The following is a 10,912-nucleotide window of genomic DNA, read 5'->3' as shown; positions in this document are numbered from 1 at the left end:
AGTAAGTAAAGAGTTTGACAGAATTGTCAGAAAAAATGTAGAAACAACAAATGAGACTCTGAAAGCAAGCACTATCAGGGTGGGGGGTAGTGCAGCTGGTTAAGCACACACGGCACAAAGCACAAGGACTGGCGTAAGGAACCCAGTTCGAGCCCCTGGTTCCCCACTTACGGGGGGGGGGGGTCACTTCACAAGCAGTGAAGTATATCTGCAGGTTATCTTTCCCTCCCTCTCTCTCTTCCTGTCCTCTCTTGATTTCTATCTGTGCTATCCAACAACAATAAGAACAATAATAACAAGAATGATAAACAATGGGAGTCAGGCGGTAGCGCAGGTGGCACAAAGTGCAAGGACCAGAGAAAGGATCCCGGTTCGAGCCCCTGGCTCCCCACCTGCAGGGGAGTTGTTTCACAAGTGGTGAAGCAGGTCTGCAGGTGTCTATCTTTCTTTCCCCTCTCTGTCTTCCCTTCCTCTCTCCATTCTCTCTGTTCTACCCAACAATGACAACATCAATAACAACAACAATAAAAAACAACAAGGGCAACAAAAGGGAATGAATAAATAAATATTAAAAAATTTTTTAAAAAAGAATGATAAACAACAAGGGCAACAAAAGGGAAAAAAATAGCCTCCAGGAGCAGTGGATTCATAGTGCAGCACTGAGTTCCAGCAATAACCCTGGAGGCAAAAAAGAAAGGAAAAGAAAAGGAAAGAAAAGAAGAGAATAGAAAAGAAAGCAATATCTCAAGGTAATTAGAGAGCTGATAGCTAAAATAGCTGAGCTAAAAGCACAACTACCTGGACAAGCTAATACAGTATCAGAACAGGGTAACAAAAGAGCTGAGCTATAGAAAACAACAGAGGGGAGAGAGAATAGAATAAATGAGGCAGAAAACAGAATTAGCAAGATTGAGGATGAATTAGAGACAACTAAAAAAGAATTAAGATACCTCAAAAAGATTAAGAGATATTGAAAACAACAACAGAGTCATATGGGATGACTTTAAAAGAAATAATATATGTATTATAGGCCTACCAGAGGAAGAAAGACAGGGAGAGGAAGAAAGCATTCTACAGGACATAATAGGTGAGAACTTCCTAGTCTAGACAACATCAAAGACATACAGGTTCAAGAAGCCCAGAGGGTCCCAAACAGAATTAACCCAGACATAAAGACAACAAGACACATCATATTTAGAATGAAAAGGAAAAAGGATAAAGGCTGCAAGAGAAAAACAAAGAGTCACCTACAAAGAAAAACCCATAAGATTAGCAGCAGACTTCTCCACACAAACACTACAGGCCAGAAGAGAATGGCAAGATATCTATTGAGTGTTCAATGAGAAAGGCTTTCAACCAAGACTACTGTATCCTGCTAGACTGCCATTCAGACTAGATGGAGGCATCAAAACTTTCTCAGACAAGCAACAGTTGATTCCTTCAACTATCACCAAGCCTGCCCTGAAAGTAGTTCTGAAAGATCTCCAATATCAATAAATGCCAATGGCCTGAATTCACCTATTAAAAGGCACAGAGTAGGAGATGGATCAGAAAACACAACCCAACCATACATTGTCTACAGGAATCCCACCTAACTCAACAAGACAAACACAGACTCAAAGTGAAAGGATGGAAAACTACAATACAAGCCAATGGACAGGAAGAAAAGGGCAGGAACAGCTATGCTCACATCTGACAGGATAGATCTTAAATAAATAAAATTTTAAAAGATAGGGATGGACATTACTTAGTGCTCAGAGGATCAATCAATCAAGAAGACTTAATAATTATCAACATCTATGCACCCAAGGAGAGGCCATCTAAATACATGTACTGAAAGAGCTAGAACAATATATTAATAGCAACACAGTAATAGTAGGGGACTTCAACACCCCACTCTCTCACCTTGACAGATCATCCAGGCAGAAAATCAATGAAGAACTGAGGGAGCTAAATGAAGAGATAAACTAGAAGTACTGGACATTTTCAGGGTAGAAATGGTGATTTCACTATTTTCAGCCCATCTGGGATGGAGCTTGAAGAAATCATGTCAATAACAACAATAATAACTACAATAATAAAACAAGGCAACAAAAGGGAATAATTTTTTTTTAAAAAAAGAAAATACACATTTCCCTATCACAAAATAAAAAATTAGGGACACGGGGGTAGATAACATAATGGTTATGCAAAGAGACTCTCTTATCTGAGGCTCTAAGGTCCCATGTTCAATCCCCTATACCACCATAAGCCAGAGCTGAGCAATGCTCTGGTTAAAAAAAAAAAAAATGGTACATAGAAAAAAAATGCTATACACTTACCTAAAATTAAGTTCCAGGAAAAATTAACAATAGTATAAAGAGGTGAAAATAAAGTCATTAAAAACAAAACCAGGAGGGCACCAAAGTAAAAGGCCTGTGATGAGGGGTAGACATGCAGCTTCCTGGGCCAGTGGGGGGTGGGAGTGGGTGGGAGGGATGGGTCACAGTCTTTTGCTGGTGGGAATGGTGTTTATGTACACTCCTAGCAAAATGTAGACATATAAATCACTAATTAATATGAGGGGGAAAATCAATTGTATGTCTCAAAGTTTTTCAAAACACAAACTGAATCTTTTTAATATATAGGCTGTGTATTTGATATGCGGACTCTCTCAAAAGCCTAGACCAAGTAGATTAGAAGCATCCAATAGCACAGCTATATACAAGATACTGGGTACTGTACAGCAAACCATAACAAAAGGACTTTTCAAAGTTAACCCAATTACCAAATAATGTGATGATAACGTTAACTATCGATTGTCTTTTTGAACCCTAAGACAGCAGGAACCTCATATCTCCACTATAGAGCCCCTATTTCCCCCAGTCCTGGAACCCTTGGATAGGGCCCACTTTCCCGTATGCCTCTCCCAATCCATATCAAATAATATTGCATCCACCGACCACAACCTAACCAACGCAACAATTGCCACCTCAACATGCTTCACCTCAGACTGTGTCCAGAGACTTCACGTGTGGAATGACAACCCTTCAGCTTCATTACTCGGGTGAGACCTTTCCTTTCATAGTACACTCTAATTTCATCTCAGGTGGTTCACTTTCTAACAAAGTCCCAAAACCTAGATATACACCAGTTTCTGTGAGAGAGAGCTTATGTTCACACGTATCCATAAACTACTGCAAAATATATACCTGAAAGCAGAAGTACACTAGAGTTTGCAGTGAGTACCTCCCTAACACTTCCTCTCCACTATTCCAAGCTTTGGGTCCATGATTGCTCAACAATTTGTTTGGCTTTGTATGTTAACTCTCTTTTCAATCACCAGGTTCCAGATGCCATCAGGATGCTAGCCAGGTTTCCCTGGATTGAAGACCCCACCAATGTGTTCTGGAGCTCAGCTTCCCCAGAGACCCACCCTACTAGGGAAAGAGAGAGGCAGACTGGGAGCATGGACCGACCAGTCAACGCCCATGTTCAGCGGGGAAGCAATTACAGAAGCCAGACCTTCTACCTTCTGCAACCCACAATGACCCTGGGTCCATGCTCCCAGAGGGATAGAGAATGGGAAAGCTATTGGGGGAGGGGCTGGGATATGGAGATTGGGTGGTGGGAATTGTGTGGAGTTGTACCCCTCATACCCTATGGTTTTGTTAATTAATCCTTTCTTAAATAAAAAAAATTAAAAAAAAAAACAGGGTCATGAGTTAGTTCAATTAGATGGGCATGTTTCTTACCAAGCATGAATCCCAGGGTTCAAGTCCCAGCATCACATGGAAGCACCAGGCCACTAGCACCAGGGAAAGGTCCATGGAGAGTAGAGTGGTACTGTGATGTCTTTCCCTCTCTCCCTTCCTCTCTTCTTGTCTGCCTGGCTATCTCCCTAAATGATTTTTCAAAATAAAAATTAATGGAAATTTTCATGTTCTCTAAAGGGAAATAATTTTCTAAGTCTAAGATTAATGCAGCCAGAGTATATGTAAGTTTCACAAAGTGAAATATATTTTTTGTACCCTTCTTCTTCTTCTAGCGTTTGCCCTTCTTCCGTAGCCAGTCAACAGCGTCAGGTTGAGCCTCATGTAAAGTTTCAAGACCTCCTTTGAATCTGGAGAGGTGGCAGTCGTTGACTATGTGGGTCATTGTCTGTAGCCGCAGGGGCTGTTCGGGTCGTCTCTGGCTCCCCAACGATGGAACATAGTGGCGCACCGGCAATAAAGCTCACCTAGATAGTGTATGCTTTGTCAGGCACTTGACACAGATTCTAGTCAGGTCCCCATTATACTGACAGGATCTTGCTGTGATATTATGAAGTCTCTTCTGGTCTCTTTCTTTCAATCGGAGCCTGGAACAATGAGGCCCTGGTGATGAAGACAACAACAACAACAAAAAAATTTTACCATGATGAAATGTGTAGTCAACTTTCTTTAAATCTGTGTTTTCCTCTGGAATTGGCATGTTGCACCAAAGTAAAAGACTCAGGAGTGGGTGGGTAGGGGGAGGGAGAATACAGGTACAAAAAAGATGACAGAGGACCTAGTGAGGGTTGTATTGTTATATGGAAAACTGGGAAATGTTATGCATGTACAAACTATTGTATTTACTGTCAAATGTAAAACATTAATTCCCCAATAAAGAAATTTTTTAAAAATCTGTGTTTTCCTCATATTTATGAAGTTTAAAGTTTCTTTTTAGTTTTTTTTCTTATAAAATCTTTGTACTGGGAGTCCAGTGGTACTACAGCGGGTTAGCGCACATGGTGCGAAGCTCAAGGACTGGCGTAAGGATCCCAGTTCAAGTCCACGGCTCCCCCACCTGCAAGGGAGTTGCTTCACAGGTGGTGAAGCAGGCCTGCAGGTGTCGATCTTTCTCTCCCCCTCTGTCTTCCCCACCTCTCCCCATTAATCTCTATCCTATCCAACAATGAAGACATCAATAACAGCAATAACTACAACAACAATAAAAAATAACAAGGGCAACAAAAGGGAAAATAAATAAATAAACAAATGTTTTTTAAAAAATCTTTGGACTGGTGTTCTGCCATAACCTTTCCTAAACACTAAGTTATGACTTGCATTTTTCTGTACTAGCTATTTGCAAATGGCTTCATGGATGGTACGTGTAGCTTGGTTATTTTCCTAGGCTTCAAAATCCAGCAAAGGCCTTTTCATGTTGTCATCAAGACCACTGGTACTTTTTCTTTTTAGACATTGATTTGTAACCCTGCTCTGTCTGGTTTTCTAACCAAAGCTGACTGTGGTAGGATTTCTGTTACCAGCCCTGGTTCCCAGCTCCTCAGCACCACCAACAGTGAACAGAGAGTACAACTCCTGCCCTTATAGGTGAGCTCTTGACCTTCAGGATGCAGGTTTTTACTGGAGCTCTCTGAAATCTGCAGGTATTCAGTAACTTTTTTCTCTGTATCTCATCCTGGTGACTTCTGCAGAGGCTCAGCAGGTCAGCAGCACCTCAAGTGTTAGATCACTGTGTAGCAGAGATGTCTTTTCTGGATGAGTTTTCCCTCTTCGGGTGCTATGCTTTTGACAGTATATTCTGAGCTCTGCCACTCATGAGGTACCTTGATATTCTCTTTGCACTGTCAAATTACTTTCAATTGCTTTTCTTTAGGGTCCTGAAGATTTTTGTGTCACCTACTTGCTGAAAAAAGTGGGACAATCATTTGAAAAAGTACATGACTTGTTTTTAATTTTCTATCATGCTTTGTTTGCTTTCTCAGAAGCAGAGAAAGATAGTAAGGTTGCAAGTGTGTTCATATCAGAGAGATAAATCCAGTGTTCAGAAAACCACCAAAACACTGTTTCACATTCTTTTATTCTGGATGTGTCTCCTAAAAGCCTTGAGGTTCTTTTAATCATTTTTCCAAAGAAAAACAAGTGGATAAAAATAAGGCTTTTGAACTCTTTTTTTAAAAAAAATATTGTGCCAGTACACAATGGAAACTTTAATCTGAATACTAGCATTCTTCAGTTCTGGGAAATTTTATTTTATTATTCTTTATGTAACATTTATTTAATGGTTTCTCATTTTATCTCTTTCCAGAATTCCATTATCTTGGGATTCCTATTATTATGAACTAGATCTCTGTGTCTCCATCTCTTCACTCCAATTTTATTTTGCCTTTTAAATTTCTGGGTTCTGTCTCCTATTTTTGTTTGTTTGTTTATAGAGGGACACAGAACTTTGTTTTTGTCATTTCAAGCATTCACTGTTTTGAGCCAACTATTTTATATAGAAAGTGAGAAACAGAAATATGGTGATTATGGGAGGGGGCACAGAACTTTGGTAATGGGTGTTGGTGTGGAACTATACTCTTATAATTTTATAATCTTGTAAACCAGTATTATTTATTGTCATATATATATATATATATATATATATATATATATATATATATGGGAGAATAAGAGAGAGGGAGAAATGGGGAAAAGATACTACAGTACTAAAACTTCCTCCAGTGTGGAGGGGACCAGGTTCAAACCTAAGTCACACACAGCAAAGCAGGTGCATTATCCAAGTAGGCTATTTTGCTGACCCAGGTTCTATTTTCTGTTTTTTTTTTTAATTATCTTTATTTATTTATTGGATAGAGACCGTCAGAAATTGAGAGGGAATAGGAAGAGAGGGTGAAAGACAGACAGACACCTGCAACACTGATTCACCACTTGTGAAGCTTTCCCCCTGTAGGTAAGGACTGGGGGCTTGAACCTAGGTCCTTGAGCATTGTAACATGTGCGCTCAACCAGGTGTGCCACCACCTGGCCCCTCTGTTTTCTGTTTATGGGAGATTTCCTTGGTGAAATAACTTTCAGCCATTAACTGAATGTTTACATTCAACTATAAAAATTCTAATTTCTAATATTTTCTTTCTCTTCTTTCTTTCTTCTTCATCCTCCTCCTCATCTTTTGAGTGGTTAGGGGTTTATAGTATAGTCTAGCACATAGGCACAACCTCTCATCTCTCCTTTATAGGTGTCTAGGAGATATAACAGGACCCCAATGTCCCTTTACCTCCTTCCCCAGAGTCTTTTACTTCAGCACAAAACATCAAGATCTGCTTCTTGTTACTTTCGGTTTTTTTGTTTTTGTTTTTTACCAGAGTACTAGTCAGCTCTGGCTTATGGTGATTGAACCTGGGACTTTGGAGCCTCAAGCAAGAGAGTCTCCTTGCATAGCCATTATAGTCATTATGCTATCTACCCCTGCCGGTGTGTGTTTTTTTTTTTTTTTGGTTACTTATTTCATTTATTACTTGATTATGATTGTTCCTTGTGCATGGTTATGTGTGTACTAAACTGGATGCACCCCCAATAGTCAACTTTTTATTAGCCTCCTGTCACCCAAAACAGATCTGTCATTACATAAAAGTTATTCTTTAGTAGTCCGGGAGGTGGCGCAGTGGTAAAGCTTTGGACTCTCAAGCATGAGGTCCCGAGTTTGATCCCCGGCAGCACATGTGCCAGAGTGATGTCTGGTTCTTTCTCTCTCCCTCTATCTTTCTCATAAATAAATACAAAATAAATTTTAAAAAATATATTTAAAAAAAAAAGTTATTCTTTAATACTCATGAGTGGTAGCCTCAAATCTCTGTCATAGCTTATTTACTCTAATTTTTCCTACAATCAATTATTTATTTGAGCTGAGTTTCACATAAGGGAAACAAAATAGAGCATCACTACAGTTTACAGAATAAACAGGGAGCCTCAAACGTACAAATCCCATGCTTTACCAGTTGTGTGATTTTCCCAGCCAGCCTATTTGTTCTGTTGATGTGATTACAGTAAATGATTTTACTGCATTTTTGAATTGAGGATAATCAGAAGTAGATTAGTGGAGGGAGAGGAAACTTACTAGGCGTACTGAAAGTTGAAGGAAAAGGCAACACCTGCAAAGTGAGTACAAAACAAATTATTGAAGGCTGGGGAGATGGTGTAATAGTTATGCAAACAACTTTCATGCCTGAGGTCCCCAGTTCAATCCCCAATACCATCATAAGCCACAGCTGAGTGGCTCTCTTAAAAAAAAAACTAAAAAAAAAGTACAAAAAGGGAACAGGTAGTGACGCACCCGGTTGAACACACGTTAAAATGTGCAAGGATTGTAGTCCAGGAGGTGGTGCAGTAGATAAAGCATTAGACTCTCAAGCGTGAGGTCCTGAGTTCAATCCCCGGCAGCACATGTACCACTGTGATATCTGGTTCTTTCTCTCTCCAATCTTTCTCATGATAAATAGATAAATTCTTTTAAAAAATGTGCAAGGGGGCCTCAGGTGGTGGCGCAGTGGGTTAAGCGCATGTGGCGCAAAAGCACAGGGACCAGCTTAAGGAACCCGGTTCGAGCCCCCGGCTCCCCACCTGCAGGGAGTCGCTTCACAGGCAGTGAAGTGGGTCTGCGGGTGTCTATCTATCTTTCTCTCCCCCTCTCTGTCTTCCCCTCCTCTCTCCATTTCTCTCTGTCTATCCAACAACAAACAACATCAACAATAGCAATGATAATAACCACAACGAGGTTACAACAACAAAGGCAACAAAAAGGGGGGGAAATGGCCTCCAGGAGCAGTGGATTCATGGTGCAGGCACCGAGCCCAGCAATAACCCTGGGGGAAAAAAGTGCAAGGATGCTGGTTCAAGCCCCCCCATCCTCACCTGCAAGGGGAAAGCTTCACAAATGGTGAAGCAGTGCTGCAGGTGTCTCTCTTTCTATCTCCCCTCCTCTCAATTTCTGACTGTCTCTATCCAATAAATAAATAAAGGTAATAAAAAATTACTGAAAAAGAAACATAGATTGGGCCAGGTGGTGGTGCATCTGACTAAGCGCACATGTTACAATGAGAAAGCACCCAGGTTTGAGCCTCCAGTCCCCAGCTGCAGGGGGAAAGCTTTGCAACTGGTGAAGCAAGGCTGCAGTTGTCTGTCTCTCTCCCTCTCTATCACCTCCTCCCATCTTTATTTCTGAATATCTCTATCCAATAAACAAATAAAGATAATAAAAAAATATATATTTAAAAAGAAACATAGATTAAGAAATAATACAATTAGGATCATTTGATGTAGGGACAAACAACCCTCCCTATTAAATAGCCTAAATTTAAGTATCATAATTACTATTTCACATGTTCTTTTAAATTTAAAATGATTAAATGACAAATAAGTTAATTTTTTTTGAGGTGTGCTTAAAGGAATTATGTTAAGTGAGATAAGCCAGAAAGAGAATGAATATGAGATGATCGTTCTCATAGACAGAAGTTGAAAACTAAGGATAGAAGGGAAAACACAAAGCAGAACTTGGACTAGATTTGGTGTATTACACCAAAGAAAAGGACTCTGAGGTGTGGGTGGGGGTTGTTCAGGTCCTGGAATATGATGGCAGAGGAGGATCTAGTGGGGGTTTAGAATGTTATAATCCTGCCAATAAAGGCAAAAAAAATTATGAGGTGTAATCCTCACACCCTGCCAGTATGATCATAAAATGAAATTATTTGCTAATGAGTCTGGAGTTGGTGACAGGGTTGTATTGCAGGTGAGCTAGAGCTCTTTTTTCTTTTTTTTTTTTTTTCTCTTTTTCCCTTTCGTCTCTGGGTTCTACCACTATCAAATTAAAAAAAAAAAAAAATCCACTCTCTACTTTGAGGGTAGAGTTTGATTATTTACTATGAAGTTCCAAAATATAAAACTCCTAATATTTTTTTCCTTTCATAGGAGTGTGGAGTGTATGTATATATAAATGTGTCCATGTGCTTCTTGGTATTTTCTTGCTAAAGCATTGAAAGTAATGGGGACTAGCAGATAACTCCTAGTAGGGTGAGAAACTTCTGTACAGTGAGAAAACTCTCCCCACATTTGACCCCATCCCCTGCCCTTACCCTTTTGTCAAACTAATGGTTCCTGAGTTCTGGCAGTGGGTGCCCCTTTGTCCTCTGCATTATTCCTCTTGCTCGCTAGCCAAGCTAGTGGTTCTTGAGAGTGGGAGGACATGCTTTGCTGTCATTGTAAGTCACCCCTCGCTCTCCAGTCAAGCTAGTGGTTCCTGAGTGCAGAAGAATTGTGTCCTACTGCCCACTGTTCTTCACCCTTTGCTCCCCAGACAGGCTTATGGTTCCTTGGTGATAGCAGAGGGTTCCTTGTTACTCCTTTTGTTATTTCCCAGACAAAATAATTCTTAAATATGAAGAGCTGCCTCCCTGCAGCTCCCCATGTCTCATCATGTCTCCAAGTCATGGTTTGGTTCCTAAAGGAAGGAGGATGTGTCCTCTACCATCAACTACCATCACCTCTTATTCTAGAGCCAAAGCAGTGATGAGAGAGAGAGAAAGAGAGGGAACAGAAAAAGGATTTAGAGGAGGAGGAGAAGGAGGAGAAGGAGAAGAAAAGAGAAGACTTCCCCAGATGAGCACTGTCTTCACCCTTTGCCTATAGTTGTAAATGGGTGACAGGAGTGCGCTCCCTGCAATAAAACACTGCTGCCTCTTATTCCCCAGAGAGAAAAAATCCATCTCTAAGGAGACTGGAGAGATATCTCCCTGCATCTCCAAACAACTTTGCTTCTTCTAATTCTTTTTTTATTTTTACCTGAGTACTGATCAGCTCTGGTTTATGTCGGTGCAGGGGACCGAACCTGGGACTTCAGAGCCTGAGGCATGAAAGTCTCTTTTTATAACCGTTATGCTATCTACCCCTGACTGCTTCTTCTAATTCTTTTATTTTAATATTTATTTATTTATTTTCCCTTTTGTTGCCCTTGTTTTTTTTCCTTATTGTTGTTGTAGTTATAATTGTTGTTCTTATTGATGTTGACATTGTTGGATAGGACAGAGAGAAATGGAGAGAGGAGGGGAAGACAGAGAGGGGAGAGAAAGATAGGCACCTGTAGACTTGCTTCACAGCCTGTGAAGCGACTGCCT

This window comes from Erinaceus europaeus, chromosome 4 (assembly GCF_950295315.1).
Source record: "Erinaceus europaeus chromosome 4, mEriEur2.1, whole genome shotgun sequence".
In the NCBI taxonomy this organism is placed as follows: domain Eukaryota; kingdom Metazoa; phylum Chordata; class Mammalia; order Eulipotyphla; family Erinaceidae; genus Erinaceus; species Erinaceus europaeus.
Note: the sequence above shows the minus strand (reverse complement) of the source record.